This window comes from Fukomys damarensis, unplaced genomic scaffold (assembly GCF_012274545.1).
Source record: "Fukomys damarensis isolate Sample0158 unplaced genomic scaffold, DMR_v1.0_HiC HiC_scaffold_16, whole genome shotgun sequence".
Lineage (NCBI taxonomy): Eukaryota > Metazoa > Chordata > Mammalia > Rodentia > Bathyergidae > Fukomys > Fukomys damarensis.
The window spans coordinates 74,132,437-74,149,599 of NW_022900928.1; the positions used below are offsets into that span (position 1 = coordinate 74,132,437).

Sequence of the window (17,163 nt, forward strand, 5' to 3'; positions counted from 1 at the left end):
GGTGTCCTAGAACTGCCCTCCTCTCCTCCTGCCTGTGCAGAAGCCACATCTTCCTCTTTCTGGCACACTTCCCTGTTTTCTTGAAGCAGATACTACAGTAATTTCCTAAGAAGTATGTGAATGACTGTTTTGCCCATACACTTGCTGTTTCTGCAAGTTAAGGAATTTGAGATTTGAAATACTATTATACCCTCACCACCTGAAAGGCATTGCCCTATTGTCTTCTGCTGGAAGTGATTGCTCAAGAGACAGCATAAATGCTTTTGTAGTGACTTTGTTTTGTTTTCTTCTCTATCTCGCTGGAAGCTTTGAGAATGGTGTTCTGCAACTTTCTGTCCGTGGTGTTCTGGAAGTTCATGATTGTCTGCGAAGATAAGGGGTTCTCCCTTATCTCTGTGCTGGCCATTTCATTCAAGTCCTATGCTAGGACATTTTTCTGTACCATTTTTTGGCTTTTCTCCCACCTTTATTTATTTTTTTCTTTGATTTAAAAAAAAATATCCACTCATGTTGCATGGATGCGATGGACTTGAAGAGGGCCCCTTGTATAGTAATTTTGTTAGACTTCCTTTCCTTTCTGCATTGGCTCTTCCTGGCAGGTCCCAGTAGGGGGCCTTGCACCTATAGACTTTCTGCCTGGCTGTTTCCTGGCTCCCTCCTGCAAGTCAGCTTAAAGTCGCCTTAGTAAGGTTACCTTTTTAAAAGTACACATTCCTGTCTCTTCCCTAATTTGTTTTTCTCCAGGAACATTTACCATCTAGCTTAACATACTTAATATACACTGTTTACTCGACTGCCTTACCACTAATACAAATTTCACAGGGCAGGGATTTTTCTCTTTCTTTGTTTATTGCTATAACTCCACATGTAGAACAGTGCCTGACACCTAGTAAATGCTTAATAATTACTGTAAGGAATAAACTCTGATCTTGAGATTTCTTCAGAGGTCTAAAGATCCTATTTGTTCTCTTTGTTTATTTGCTTTGTAATTTGTTATTTTAAGAGAAATGCCAGATGTGTCCTGGTGGGCAGTGGAGGTTAAAATAGGGTTTTTGTGTGCGTGTTTGTACAGCTATATGTTCCCAGGTATTCCTCAGCTGACTGTTTTGGTTACTAGGACAAGATGAAGGCTTGAATCACCTTTGAGTATGCACCACTTTACATGATCTCTTATTTTCATTTCTTTGTTCCTGTGTATGTGTTTCACTCTGGAGCCATTTCAAATTTCAGTTCATTTTTCTCTAGACCTCTGGATTTGGAGGTTGAGAAAACAAATGAGAGTTTTCTGGCTTAGAAGAGAGTGAAAAGGAGAATTGTGTATTAAATAGACTTCAAATCTGCATTTAATGCTTGTTTTCTATCTGCAGAAATTCACTGAAAAATCCCTCATCTGTTCAGATCTTCTCTCCTGTTCGCTCATGCTTGGTTTTATACCTTTTATTAAAGTCCTGTTGTCATTTTAAAGGAGGCCCTTGGAAAGAGAATTAGAAGTAAATATTTAAGGACAGAAATAATGAAGTTTTTATTCTAACTCATGGGAGGCAGCATAATAATATCTGTATATCAAACGAGAAACACAAATTACTCATAAATCCTCAGTTATTTTCAGAAGCTTATCATTCAGATCTTGCTTGTTTTATCTTGGAGTGCCTTAGGTGTCAGCCTTGTCTTTTCAAATCTGGCTAAGGATCAGTTTGAGGTCTTTTGTCAGAACTTAGTGTTTTACCACAGCGTTACAGGATCAGTGGGAATTGAATTGTGCCCCTGGGTTGGGCGGGGTGGGGGGGGCATCTAGTTCTTCTCTGTCTACCTCCTAGGTTCTGTTGCATCCCCTGCCTCACAGCTCTCCGCCACCAGAAATGCGCTGTTTTGTAGAAAGAGGTACTACTCTGTGTTTGTGTTTTGTGTGTGTGTGTGTGTGTGTGTGTTTGACAGACAGATGGAAAAACTGATTGAACCCAGGGCCTTGACATGCTAGGCAAGCACTCTACCACTGAGCTGCTTCCTCAGGTCCACTACTGCACTTTTGATGAATCCACAAGCTTGGAGTATTTTTTAAAGTTAATTTTACTAAGACACTAAAGTAAATGGAGGAGGGAGAATTGGAGAAAAGCAAAATCAAAAACACCAGGAAGGAGAGCTTACATTTAAGTTTATGGTGTGAAACAGGCTTACACTAATGAATGTGTTTTGAGAATTGATACTAACATGAACCCAGTATGCTTCTTCCAAGAGTTCTTTATGAATCTACTTCTCCTCACACAAGCCACAATGTCTGTATTTGCTATCTCCATATGGGGTGTTGGGGTGATTTTCATTTTGGTCTTTCTACTTAACTGGATTTTAAAATATTTCCTGCAGCACATAAATAGTATCCATTCTTTGCCAACCCAGGAAGAAGGATTCTTTCTTTTTCTACCATGAAGTGTCCTCCTGTGTGGCTACTCCCTAGGAGTCCTCTTTCCTTGTCTTGCCCCAACCTCCTAAGCTTTTTATGAAAATACATTTTATGTTCCCTTAACCTGCTTTTCTCTCAGGACTTTTCCTCAGTCTTTTTCACTGGCCATTTTGAGACCCATGCTTCCTTTTCAGCATAGTGGTGCTTTTAAAGCTGTTTCTAACTTAGATGCTAGTGCACTGTGGCAAACAATGCCTTTTTTCTTGAAGTTTTCAGGTTCTTGTTTCAGGTTTAAACAGTGCTTGCAGTTCTCAGCTCATTTGCATGTCAAAAAGAATATATTTTTCAGTTCATTGTTATGGGGGGCTTGCAAAGAATCTAGGCTAGTTTAAGGTTATACATACACCTGGTCCCTTTTTTTACTTCAGTTTCCCTTAGTTTATCATTCTCTTCTTTTTTTTATTCTCTTGTTCTTAAGGGATAGTTGAAGTAGAGCCAAAGAAATGTGCTTAAAAGTTTATTCCTATGGTACTTTTAAAATCAATAGATGCTTAACATTGGTGAGTGAAATAAAAGAAAATAATCTCCCATAACACTCAGAGACGATTTCTCCCATTCAATAATATATGTGATACAGAGCAGGTCATTGTGATATAGGAGGAATATAACTCTGACCTGTTGTATTTCAAATGTGCCAAGTTCTTGGTCCCACAGCATTGAGGAATGAAGCCATGAACTAAAGAAGCTGGGAGAGTTTTGTGAAAATAAGGAGAGAATACTAGCTCCTGGATTTCCAAGAGTAGTCCTGAGTGGGTGGCCACCAAGACTCTTTGCCAGTGTAATTTATACAGCAAAATCACAATGGGGGTACAACATGAGTCAAACTATAATCAACCTATAGGATTACAAGTACAGTATAGCTGCTTTGCTAATGTTATGGCTTGTATCTAGATGCCCCCGCCCCCACCAGGGCCTAATTCAGTTCTAGGTAGGACTTTTCAGAGGTGACTGGATCTAGGGTGTGTGCTGCTGGTATCAAGAATGTGATGTTGGGATTGATTTAGGGTACAAAGCTTGGATTAAAGCTGCCCCATCCTAAGTAAGTGCTACCTTCCCTAAGGGTAGATACCCTGGATATAAGGGACAGAAAGAGGCTCGCTACTTGTCAGTTGTTGTTGTTTGCTACTTGCTGCTTTGCTTCCTTGCTGCTTTGGTGTATTCCTGCCTTCTGCCCACTATGAACTGTTTCTCCTCTGTGATCCCCCTCTGCCTTGCCACCCTGCCTTGGAGCCAGCCAACTTTGAACTGAAACCTCTATGAACTATGAGCTACAATAAGCCTTTTCCCCTTTAACTTTGAGTATTTTGTCAGGTATTTTGTCTCAGCAACAAGAAAAGTAACTAAAGCAGCTAATGTTGGTCCAGTATGCTTTAGTCACATAACAAGGGTACATGGAAAGAACAAAGGCATTTTGGGAAGGAATGGGTCCAGATGTTCTGGTCACGTACCTGGGCGACTGATGGGTATTTGGACTTAACTGGACCAAGTTGTGTTAATTACAGTATAAATCCAAGTTACTGTTTATCCCTTAGGGAGGCATGTAGACGTGGCCATTGCGTCTTCATCTTGGACCTTCAGATGTGTCTTCAGCCACCATTCTGGTGTCTTTATTTTTTGTGCTGACACTTCCTTGAGAGCCCAGGCCCTCTTTGACTGTATATTAATTTCTGTGTAACTTAACTACCTATAATAGTTGAACTATATTTTAACCTCTTTAAATTTGAAGTAGTCTCAAAAATGAAATTAAAACTTTTTAAAGTAGATGTCTTAGGGGCCTGAAGCACAGCAGAGATGTATTTGGGGCCATTAAACAATATGGTGAGGAAAGAAATAGATATGTAAATGAATAGGTGGAAGAGGTCCTGAGGACCTTAACTTTGAGGGAGTAGTCTGAGAGAGATTTTCCACACTAGGGGTGGAAGGGGAGCCAGGAAAAGATGTGAATGGAGTTGTCAGCAGCTTCCAGGAGGTGAAGGAAGATAAATCCAGTCATTTCATTTCAATGCTTTCATCACCATTAAAGCTTTCCTTGATCTGCCTCCCATCACAAATGTCAATCTCAGTATCTCCTGTGTGCATATTAAACTTGACACAAGCTTGACATAAATACTTGTTTTTAGTTTTCTTTCTCCTTATGACATAACCAGTGATGGCCAACCTTTTAGAGCTTTGAATGATGATAAGCAGCCTGCTGTGGCAAGCCTGCCATAGGTTTGCCACCAGTTAGACTTTCTAAGGGTTTAGCCCAGGTCTTACTATCTTTAGTGAGAGGTACTGAGTTTTTACAACAAGGACTTCGGACTTTGGAGTTGCTGTCCCATGTCTACTGTGTAATGGCTGGGTGACCTTTAGCAAGCTGCTTAACATCTGTGTGCCTCAGCTTCATTACTACAGTATTTCTGATATGTGCTGAAGGGTAAAGAACTCTGCCTAGCTTATTATAACTGCTGTGTAGTGTGGTATGTGGGAGCAGTGAGCTGTGTGCAGTGAGAGGAATATTTTTTTTTAATTTTAAATTGAATGTATTGGTACATTCTAGGTAGACAAGTACATTCATTACTGGGATCTTGTACCTTTACATGCCACATCTTGGTTCTCATTTATTCCCCTTGTCCCCACCCTCCCTTCACCCCTTCCTCCTCTCCCCACCTTCAAACACTTTAATTCCATTTTTACATTTTCTCATATTTTTTTCCTTTTCCCTTATTCCCCTTTCCCTATCCTTCTCACTGTCCCTGCACCTTTGGTCCTTTTCTTCCTATTTCACATTGCTAATTGTCCCATTAGGATCTTGAGTACCATTTTAGTTTTTCACACCAGAGAAACTATTCGGTATTTGCATATGTGTGACTTATTTATTTCACTTAGGAGTACATCCTCAAAATGTACCCATTTACCTATGAATGAATCTACTTTCTCATTCTTTATGGCTGAGTAGTAGTCCATTTTATAGAAAAACCATATCATCTTTATCCAGTTTCCAACTGATGGGCAGATGGGCTGTTTCCAAGTTTTAGCTATTACAAACTCTGCCGCTATAAACATGGGTGTCCATATATCACGGTGGTATGATTCTTTTAATGCTTTTGGAAAGATAGCCAACAGAGGGATAGCTGGGTCAAATGGAACCTCTAATCCTAGTTCTTTGAAGTATCTCCATATTGACTTCCATAGTGGTTGCACCAATCTGCACTCCAACCAACAATGGAGAAGGATTCCTTTTTCCCCACAACTGCACCAACATTTGTTGTTGTGTGATATCTTGATAGCAGCCATTCTTTGTGGGGTGAGGGGGAATCTCACTGTTGTTTTCATCTGCATCTCTCAAATGACCAGTGATGTGGAGCATTTTTTCATATATTTGCTTGCTGCTTTTATTTCTTTGTCTGAGAAATGTCTGTTCATTTCAGATGCCCATTTCAGAATTGGGTCTTTATATTTGGGGGAGCTGGTTGTTTTGAGTTCTTTATGTATTTTAGATAATAGTCCTTTGTCTGAGGAGCAGCTGGTAAAAACTTTTTCCCACATTGTAGGTTGTCTCTTAGTTCTGTTGATTGTTTCTTTTGCAGTGCAGAAGCTTTTTAATAAGATGAGATCCCAGTTGTTGATTCTTTCTGTTAGTTCCCGTGCTACTGAGGATTTGTTCATAAAGTCTTTTCCTATGCCTATGTCTTCCAGAGTTCAGCTTAACTTATCTTCCAGCAAGTTTAGTGTTTCTGTTTTTATATTTAGATCTTTAATCCACTTGGATTTTAATTTAGTGCATGGTGAAAGATAAGGGTCTAGTTTTAATCTTTGGCAGGTTGAGATCCAGTTTTTCCAACACCATTTATTAAAGAGGCCATCCTTCCTCCAGTGGGGATGGTCAGCTCCTTTGTCAAAGATGTGGTAGCTTCATACATCTGGAATTGTTTTTGTGTCTTCCAATCTGTTCCACTGATCCTCAAGTCTGTTTCTTTGCCAGTACCATGCTGTTTTTATCACAGTGGCTTTGTAGCATACTTTCAAATTGGGAATTGTTATACCTACTGACATGTGTCTGTTGCCTAGGATGGCTTTTGCTGTTATAGGTCTCTTATGGTTCCAAATGAATTTTTGGATTCTTCTTTCTAGTTCTGTGAAGTATAGTGTTTGGATTTCAATTGGTATTGCATTGAATCTGTATAGCAGTTTTGGTAGCATGGCCATTTTCACTATGTTGATTCTTCCTACCCAGGAGCAAAATGGAGATCTTTCCATTTTCTTATATCCTCCTCGATCTCTTTTTTCAGAGTGCTGTAGTTTTCAGTGTAGAGGTCTTTTGCTTCTTTTGTTAGGTTGATTGCTAAGATACTTCATCTTTGGGGGTGCTATTGTGAAAGGAATTGTTTCCCTAATTTCTTTCTCAGTGAGTCTGTTATTTGTGTACAAGTAGGCTATTGATTTTTGGGTGTTGACCTTGTATCCAGCTACTCTGCTAAAAGTGTCAATTAAGTGGAGAAGTCTTTTGGTGGAGTTTTTTGGGTCTTCAATGTAGAGTATCATATCATCAGCAAATAATGACAGTTTAACTTCTTCCTTTCCTATCTTTAGTGCTTTAATTTCTTGCTCTTGTCTAATTGCTATGGCTAATGTTTCCAGAACTATATTAAAGAGGAGTGGTGATAGTGGGCATCCTTGTCTTGTTCCTGATTTTAACATGAAGGTTTTCAGTTTTTGGCCATTTAATGTGATGTTGGCTGTTGGTTTTTCATATAGCCTTCATTATGTTGAGACATAGACCATCTATTCCAATTTTTTGCAGAGTTTTTATCATGAATGGGTGTTGAATTTTGTCAAATGCTTTTTCTGCATCTATCGAGAGGATCATGTGGTTCTTGTCCTTGACTTTGTTAATATAGTGTATTGCATTTATTGATTTACGTATGTTGAACCATCCTTGCATCCCTGGAATAAATCCAACTTGGTCAGGATGTATGATCTTCTTGATGCTCCTCTATTATATTTGCTAGTATCTTATTGAGGATTTTTGCATCTGTATTCATTAAGGAGATTGGCCTGTAGTTCTCTTTTTTAGTTACATCTTTCCCAGGTTTGGGAATCAAAGTGATATTTGCTTCCAGGAATGAATTTGGAAGTATTGCTTCTCTTTCAGTTTCATTGAAAAGTCTGAAGAGTGATGGCAGTAGATCTTCTCTAAATGTCTTGTAAAATTCAGCAGTGAATCCATCAGGACCTGGGCTTTTCTTTGTTGGTAAGTTTTTAATTACATTTTCAATTTCACTGATTGGGATTGGGAAATGTTTAAAATGTTTTTATCTTCTTCGTTCAACTTTGGTAATTCATAAGTACCTAGAAATCTGTCCATTTCTTCTGTGTCTTCTGTTTTATTAGAGTACAGGTTCTCATAGTACGTATTAATGATCCTCTGGATTTCTGTGGGATCTGCTGTGACTTCGCCTTTTTCATTCCTGATTGTATGAATCTGAGCCTTTTCTTTCCTCTTTTTGATAAGGTTTGCTAAGGATTTATCAATTTTATTTATTCTTTCAAAAAACCAACTCTTCTATTCATTTATTTTTTTGTATCATTTTCTTAGTTTCCATTGCATTGATTTCTGCTCTAATCTTTATAATTTCCTCTCTTGTTCGAGCTTTGGGTTTTTCTTGCTCTTGTTTTTCTAGGAGTGTAAGTCATCGTTAGGTTGTTTATTTGAGCTTGCTCTGTTTTCCTAATGGGGGCATTCAGTACTATGAATTTTCCACGTAGAACTGCTTTCATTGTGTCCCATAGATTCCTGTATGTTGTATTGGCATTTTCGTTTATTTGTGAAAACTGTCTGATTTCTTCTTTAATTTCCTCTGTGATCCATTGATTGTTCAGGAGAGTGTTGTTCAATTTCCATGTGTTTGTGAAGTTCCTATGGTTTCTTATGCTATTGATCTCCAGCTTTACTGCTCTGTGATCTGATAATATACAGGGAATAACTTCAATTCTTTTGCATTTATTCAAACCTGTTTTGTGAGCTAGTATGTGATCTATCTTGGAGAATGACCCATGTGCAGCTGAAAAGAATGTATATTCTGATTTTGTGGGGTGGAACACTCTATAGACGTCTAATAAGTCCATGTATTCAAAAGCTTGGTTCAATTCTAGTATTTCATTGTTGATTTTTTGCCTAGATGATCTGTCTACTTGTGATAGTGGGGTTTTCAGATCCCCCACTACAATTGTATTAGTGGTTATTTGGTTTTTCATGTTACTTAATATTTGTTTTATATAGTTGGGGGCACTTATATTTGGTGCATATATGTTTATGATTGTCATTTCTTCCTCTTGGATTGTTCCCTTCACAAGGATGTAGTGGCCTTCTTTGTCTCTCTTAATCAGTTTTGGTTTGAAGTTTGCTTTGTCTGCAAATAAGATTGCTACCCCTGCTTTTTTCTGGGCTCCTGTTACGTGGAGAATTGTTTTCCATCCTTTCACTTTCAGTCTATGGGCTTCTTTTTGCACTAGGTGTGTTTCTTATATACAACATGTTGTTGGATTTTGCTTCTTAATCCATTCTGCCAATCTGTTTCTCTTGATTGGTGGATTGAGGCCATTGACATTTATAGTTATAACTGATATGCACTGACTTATTATTGTCATGTTATTGTCCTTTTGTTGACTCTTTTTATTTTTTGTCCTCTCTTAGTTTCTTGCCTTGGCTATTTGATTTGCTCTGTTGGGCCTCCTGGTGTTGTGATCTTCTTTGTCTTTTTCTAGGATATTGTTTAAAATTATTTGTAGTGCTGGTTTAGTATTCATGAAGTTTCTCAAGTGTTCTTTGTCATGGAAGTATCTTATTTCTCTGTCCATTTTGAAAGAGAGTTTTGCAGGATACATCAGTCTTGGTTGTAGGTTGTTTTCTTTTAGGACTTGAAATACCTCACTCTGGGTTCTCCTTGACCTGAGGGTTTGTGTTGAAAAGTCTGCTGTGATTCTGATGGGCTTTCCTTTGCATGTGATTTGTTTCTTTTCTCTTACTGCTTGTAGTATTTTGTTCTTCTGTTGGGTTTCTGGGATCTTGATTATTATATGTCTAGGTGTAGATTTTTTTTGATCATGGCTAGTTGGTGTCCTATATGCCTCGCTTATCTGTATGTCAAATTCTTTTGCTCTGTTTGGGAAGTTTTCTGTCATTAATTCTTTGAACAGCTTTTTTAAGTCATTTGCATTTTCTCCTGGTACTTCATGGATACCTATCAGTCTTATGTTATTCTTCTTTGCATCATCTAGGAGTTGTTCGATCGATTTCTCATGATCCCTTACTGTTTTTAAGAAACCTCTCTTTTCACGGTCACTGTCTGTGATCCTATCTTCTATATCTGAGATTCTATGTTCGCAATCTTTTATTCTGTTGCATACGCTTTCAATAGTGTTTTTAATCTCCTGGATATCTGTTTGAATCTGTTTAATGGATTCCATTTCTTTCCTATGTTGGGTGTTCATTGTTTCCATTTCTTTCTTATGCTGGGCCTTCATGAGTTCTATTATGTTCCTAAGCTCATCTATTTTTTTGTCAGTTTCTGTTCTGGAGTCTCGAATCATGTCTTTCATTGTGCTCACCATCTCTGTGGTTATCTGGGAAATAATTTCTGTTTTGAATTTTTCTAGAACTTGGTTGATCAGTTTTTTTACTTCCTGTGCTGTGAGTTCTGAGTGTCTTGGAGGTCCACTCTCTGATTTTTCATCCTCCTTTGCCCTACTGTTTGCCATTGGTGAACTGGAAGTCTGTCTTTGTGGCTTGCTTAAGTATTTTCTCATCTTTATTTTTGCTGTTGGGTTGACCTTGATTTAATCTCTGGGTCCTTAAATCTTCCTGATATCATTGCATCCCAGTCTTTGATTCTTGAATGACTTATAGACATTCTCATTTTCATAATTGAGAAAACAACTCATCAAATCAATCCCTATCCTTTATCCCTATTGATACAATCAGGAACATAATAGGATCAGTCATCACCCTTTATAGCCCACCATGCCTCTGCAGAGTGCGTCCAAGGACTGGCTCAATCAGGGGATCTAATAGCCGGGATTTGGGGGGACGGTGCTCAGCGGTGCCCACGCAGCTACCCTCCTGGAGCTGTATCAGAGCCAATCAGTGGTGCCCACTGGAAATGGCGCGGCTCCAGAGGAGGCCTGTAGTTCGGGCCAGGCCACGCAACAGAGGTGGCTCTGAGTCCAAGCCAGGGCGATGACGCAAAGCTCACCCACCTGGAGCTGTGTCGGAGCTAATCACTGGTGCCCACTGGAAATGGCACGGCTACAGAGGAGGCCCGTAGTTCGGGCCAGGCCACACAGCAGAGGTAGCTCTGAGTCCAAGCCGACAAGAGGATATTCTTAACGTAATGCCTGCCATTTATCATTTATCAGATAGTTGAATGTGAAAATTCAGCAGCTTGTGGCTAACATGATTCCTGTCATTTTAAATTCTGGCAAATACAGAATATAATCATAGTTGGGCCAGAAGGAGACTAGGTGAAATGTATGTAATTTTGTTTCATAAAACAGAGCAGCACATTTTTTAAAAGTACTATGTAATCTTAATTTCATTTATTCTTGTTAAAACTAAAAGATAAGATTCCTCCAAAGCAGATGAGTATTTTTATGTGTAGAGATAAGTTAGTAGCCTTTAAACAGCTTAGTGGTATTTGTCGGCTGCTGGGCTGTTTGGCATAAAAGGTAATACCATAACTTTACCCATTCATTCTGGCTTTTATCAGTTCAGAAAGTGAGACATATCAATTGGTCTTTAAGTTACTTCATGCTAGGTGCACTCTCATTGGATCGGCTAATAGTGAATATTTGCTATTTGTGTAAACACGGTGTAACAGAAATGGGCTGGGGGCTGGGCTTTGATGATCAGTCAGACCAGACTACTTATTGGAGTGTTTTTTCTTTTTCTTTTTTTTTTTTTCTTTTCTTAAAAGAGAAGTCAACTGAAAGTGTTATACAGTTCAGATGAGGCATTTGGGTGAAGGAGGTGAAAAATCAGATTCCAGGTGCTAACATTTAAGTCTAGAGGACCAATAAGGGAGGGAGAGTCCTGGGCTCTGGATCATGCTAGGTCTTGCAGCCACACAAGGTGTTTAATTTTATTAAACACTGAGAAGCCGTAGAATGATTTTAAGCCATTAGTTAACCCAGTTGTGTTTTGAAATTCCTTTGCTGCTCCACAAGCTTTTCTTTTCTTGTGATTGAAAAGTACTTTAGCTAGATGTGTAAAATAAGAGAAACTGATTTGTAAGCTCTGAATACTGATGTCCTAATGTCCTGATGTCCTTAAGTCATTTGCCAGAAAGAATTCTTCCCTTAAAAATCAGTTTACTTGTGAAACTTGAGTTATAAAAATAAAGCAATTTAATGAAATGTTCAGTAAATGCAGGATGATAGTCTTGAAGCCTGAAGTCCTTCTTTTGCCTGTTGAATCAGATCACCATCACTTAAACCTCTTGGCACATCTGAAAAATGATAGTTTGAGTGTTGATTTACTCTTTTATACACAGTGTTCCCATCTGTTCCATTTAAAAACTAAAACAGCCTTTTATGGTCCTTACTCCATTGAAAACTATAACCAGGTGTTCCCTCCCCTTCACTTTCTGAGATGGTGGTCTTAACAGTGTTGTCCAAGCTTGTGTCAGACCCCTGGGCTCAGCAGTCCACCTGCCTCAGCCTCCCAAGTTGTCGGGATTACTAATATGTGTGTGCACTACTATACCTGCCTAACACACAGTTCTATTTTAATTTTAAATTCTTTCTCTGTTTGAAAAGAAATGTCTTTCTTAAAATCTGAATCATTAGCAACATCTTTCATTTGTGATCATCAAATAAATACTTATGCCTGTTATGTGACAGGTACTGTTCTTGGAAGTAAACAGACAAAAGGTTCATCTTTGAATGGCTTCATTCCAGTGAGAGGAGGCAGATGTCAAATAATAAACATAATTAGTATAGCTGTTATACAACTATTAAATACAGGTAGGGGGTGGTGTGTGCCCTTGCTGTCAGCCACTGACTGAACAAACCCCCGAAGGATGTGTTTTGGTGAAAGGAAAAAGGTTTCATTTACAGCCAGCTCCAGGGAGATGGAGAGACCTCATACTGCCACACATTCCCTCTTTCCCTCTCACTGTGTCCAGGTGTGCAGGGCCCTTTGTTTCCCTTTTTTTTTTTTTTTTTTTTTTTTTTTTTTTTTTTTTTTGATAGTACTTGGACCAGTTTATTTTGGGAATAAATCCAATACTTCCTCATTTGTGAGGCAGGTGCGGCACCACTAAGCTACATCCCTAGCCCGACTTCCTCATTTGGAAGGTAGCAACATTTAAATTTTTCAGTTACTTTTTGCTATTTGCATATTCCCATTTTGTACCTAGTGTTTTAAATCTCTGGTTCTTGGATTTTCCACATCTATCTCATAACAGGTAAAGCACATTTTCATCATTGTATTTACTAAATCATCAGCATTTGTTGTAAATTCTTCTTTAACCCAAAGGACATTTAAGAATATTTCAAGAATTCTAAGTATGTGATGTTCTGTGTTAACTTAATACTTTGTAGGTATTTTTTGCCGCGTGGTCATTTGTGGTTTCCAGAACTTTTAAAGTTTCCCAGCATGCTAGTATAAAATCATCAGAAATACTTCAGGGTAATTTGAAGAATCAAATAAGGTTAAGAAAAAAAAAAAAGGATGTAGTTTGGGCACACACATCTCTTAACTACTCTTCAACTCTTAACGTTCCATTTACTTTATCAAAAACCGTAATTTTTGAAGTCATAGTCCATCAGCTTTTGCTACATGTATTCTCTTCAATTGAAGGACTACTGAATGAATTTTAAGTATATAAAATCACTAATTTTGAATCTGCTTTCTGCTTTAAAATATATGTATCTATATCAGTTTGTAATGGTAAAACTGCCATTCACATCAAGATACTGAACAAAAATCTTATGAGCACCACATAATCTCTTAAATGTGAAATTTCTTGTAACATCTTTATTTTTGCCTAATAAGAATGTTACCACTTCTGTGACCTAGAGTTACCACTGCCTTTAAACTCTTTTAATGTTTCATATGTGAGTTTCTCAAATTAGAGATTGATTTTTTTAACTCAGTTTAGATCTTATTAATTGGGAATTTAACCAGTTAGTGAGTATAATTCACCTTTACCTCTGTCAATATCTTTTATGCAAATTTTAACACTTTCTTGTTTTGTTTTTGTTGTTTTTTGGGGTGTGTGTGTGTGTGTGTGTGTGTGTGTGTAGTTTTTTTGCCTGCTTTTTCTTGTCTTTTCTCTTGTTTTCCATTCTAGAAACTTGGAATCTATATAATCTATTTCATCCACAATTTAATGACACATTGACTTATATGATGCACCATTTGATGCAGTAATTACTGGTTTTCCCAGTCAGCATCTCAGACATATTCACCCCTCCAACCAGCACTTTAGAAATTCTTTTCCTAACATTATCAGTATTAACATAATGAATGTGTTTGTTTTTTAAAGGAATTAAAACTATACAATTTCCAATTTTGTCAGATAAACATTTAGAATGTCTTTTATGTACTTGACCCACCCACAGTGACAAAGCACTTTTATTTAACATACATTTGGCTTAACACATCCATCTTTATAATAAAAATAAAATGGTATTTATTTACATTGACTATTTGGTATGCACTTTGATAATTTAAAATTACATAAACTAAAAATTTTAGCTCCAGTTTACAAATTTAGTTTGCACTTAGGTTTATTACCCTATATGTAATAATTTTAAACTTCGCATTCTTAACCATGAAATCTTCTGTACAGCTATATCCCTACTCCTTTTTCCTGAATTTAATTCAGCAAAATTTCCAGAGAAGATTCTTGGTCAATACACTTTCTTAACACCTTGGATCTGAGAATGTCTTCCAGTTACTGTCATACAGAAATACTAAACTTGGCAGGGTATATAATTCTTGGTTCATATTATTTTCCCTTAAAATTTTGTAGATGTTCCATTGTCTCCTGGTGTTTAGAATTATCAGAGAAAAATCTGAGTTTGGTCTATCTTTCCCCCCTTTATAGATAACCTACTTTCTCTGGAAAATTTTTTCTTTGTCCTTGAAGTTTTAAAAAGTCAGGAGGGCTGGGGATTTGGCTCAGTGGTTCCACTGCCTGCCTCACAAGCACAAAGGCCTGAATGCGATCCCCATACCAAAAAAAAAAAAAAATCACAAGGACATGTCTAGGTGTTGCTTTCTTCTCATTAAATTTTAAAGGTACTCTGTGAGCCTTCTTCATTTGCAGGCCTGCTTCATTCTTCAACTCTGGAAACTTTTCTTTAATTAGTTCTATAATTATTGTTTAGCTTCATTTGATTTGTTCTCTGTTTCAGGTATTCCTATTACACATAACCTGTACCTCCTGGACAGGCCCTGTACATCTTTCTTTTTTCTTCTTTTCTCATCTTAATTTCTTCAGCCTTTTCCTTTTCTGCATTCTGTGAGAATTTCTTTTTTTCCATGTCCTGCAGGAATTTCATTTTGTAACCAACCCTTATGTGCTTCCTTTAAATGGAAAGCCTCTATCTCTCCCATGTGGTCACACACTGCCTGCTTTACAATTAAGCCCCCATGGATAATGAGCTCTCTCATAGTGTTCTCGGGTAGTTCTTTTAGAAATGACTCAGTTAAGCTTATTCCAGGTTCTTCTTGCCTTGAACAACAAAAACATTGCCAAACGTTTGTTTCAAAGTAAGAGTTGAAGGGGTAAGGAAAAAATTGACTCTGTGGAATGAACTTGGCCTGAACAAAAGAGGAAAGGAGAAAAAGCAAAAGTAAAAATACGCCCTGGTCTAGAAGACAGAGTGAGTTACTGTGAAGAGTCAGGATAGTGGGCTCCTGGTGGGATCTGTGTTCTTATGTCATCCACATCTCCTAGGATTAAGTGAGAAGTCCCACGTATGGGGTTTTGGGAATAATTTGGTGCTGTCCTGGGATCTTATAATTGACAGGTCCCACTTACTTTCCAGCCAGTTTTGCTACATTATGTCCTCTATCAATAATACAGTCAATGATTTCTACAAGATTGCTATAGTTCAGTACATCAGTATCAAGAGGAGGCATTTTTCTCAATGACTGCTCTATTCCTTCTGAACTGCAGTCTTATGACCTGCCTTTTCAAAACAGCTCTTCCCAGTGGGGTCCAGTCTTCACAAGCACATTAGTTGTGCAAGGCCCTTTTATGATAAAGGAAGAGAGGGGAGAAGGAATACAGTGAGACAACAGACAACTCCAACCTTGCTTCAATCCCTCTTGACCATCTTCTGCAACCTCCCTTTCCTGTGGAAGAATCTGGCCCCTGGCCCTCTGGAGCAGCATCTGCATGTGTTGTCTGTAAACCTGAGCTAAGGAGGGAATAGGTGATTACACCTTCAGCCTCAGGAAGTTTGGAAAAGCCATTTTGTTGCTAAAGGAAAAAAATCTAACTTTTAAAGCTCCATTTTGTCCTACCAGTTTGACCATGAAATAGAGTTAACGTGTGGGGCAGAGGAATGAGTGTGGTCAATTTTAAATAGGACAGAGTATCAAATCATTCAGTATGATTTGATCAAGGGCTTGGAAACCTGTGCTTGCAAACATTAGAAAAAAATATTCTGGGCTTAAGAATGCACAACCAGTACAAAGAAAGGCTTCAAAGTGGAAGTAGCTAGGTCTGTCAGGAACTCTGTAGAGGCAGGTATGCCTGGAGGGGAGGAATAAAGGGAATGTCTCACCTTTCTAGGAGGGAGTTTTTCCTTCATCAGTTTCAAGGAAGTTCAAATGTCAAAACAGACAATAATTAGGCAAAGAGCTTCCATTCCATTAGATGTTATAGAAATGGTAATCTATAAACACTCACATTGATTGTCTGCACTTGCAAAGTTTCTTCCATTCAGTTTGTAGAAGAGCTGAACAAAGAGATCTCTTTCCATGAGTAAAAAATTGAAATTGGGTCACTATAGGGAGTGGGAAAGAGAACCTTACCAGAGACCCCTGCAGTGGGTCCTGGTCTCATGAGCCATTACAGCACAGAGCTGATAACAAAATAGAAATGAGACTTAGAACTATGTCTTGGGCTGATCATTGCTGCACTGGGCAGCAAAGACAGAGACCTCCAAGTATATACAGTATTTATTGATTACAAGCTTGGGAAGGAATAGAGCAGAGTGTGGTTTTTTTGTTTTTGTTTTTTGGGTTTTTTTTTTTTTTTTTTTTTTTTTTTTGCCAGAGCTCTCCAATGATATTTAATCTGAAGACCAGTTCACCATGATCTATAATAAACTGTCAAAACTCAAAGGCAGGGCTAGGGATTTAGTTCAGTGGTTCTGCTTCCTGCCTTACAAGCACAGTGTCCTGAGTTCAATCCCCGGTACCCACCCCCCAAAAAGGCAAAAGAACTTTTGAGTGCAGCAAGAGACAAAAAACACATTTGAGAGAATTTCAATGAGGTTATTAGTGGATTTCTCAGGAAAAATTCTGCATGCCAAGAGAGAATAGGAGCTGAGTGAAAAACCTGCCACCCATTAATACATTGCCCAGCAAAGTTATATCATTCAGAAATGAGGAAGTGTTAATTTTCCCAAAGAAAATCCAAGGGAATTCACAGCCGTGAGAACTACCTTACAGAGATTGATGAGGTTTGTAAGCGGAAATGAAG

The 17,163-nt window shown here is 38.1% G+C and overlaps 1 protein-coding gene across 6 annotated transcripts in view; it reads left to right on the forward strand.

Moving 5' to 3' along the window:
• The window catches only part of Fam118b (family with sequence similarity 118 member B), a 55,478-nt gene that overhangs the window by 6,813 nt on the left and 31,502 nt on the right, over positions 1 to 17,163 (forward strand). For 2 of the 6 annotated variants that reach the window (XM_010628652.3, XM_010628655.3), the window contains exon 1: positions 7,658 to 7,691. The exons of the other annotated variants lie outside the window; for them this stretch is intronic. The gene's annotated coding sequence lies outside the window, so the exon portion shown is untranslated. Of the gene's footprint in view, positions 1 to 7,657; positions 7,692 to 17,163 lie in introns of those variants that run through there. 6 annotated transcript variants of the gene reach the window in all.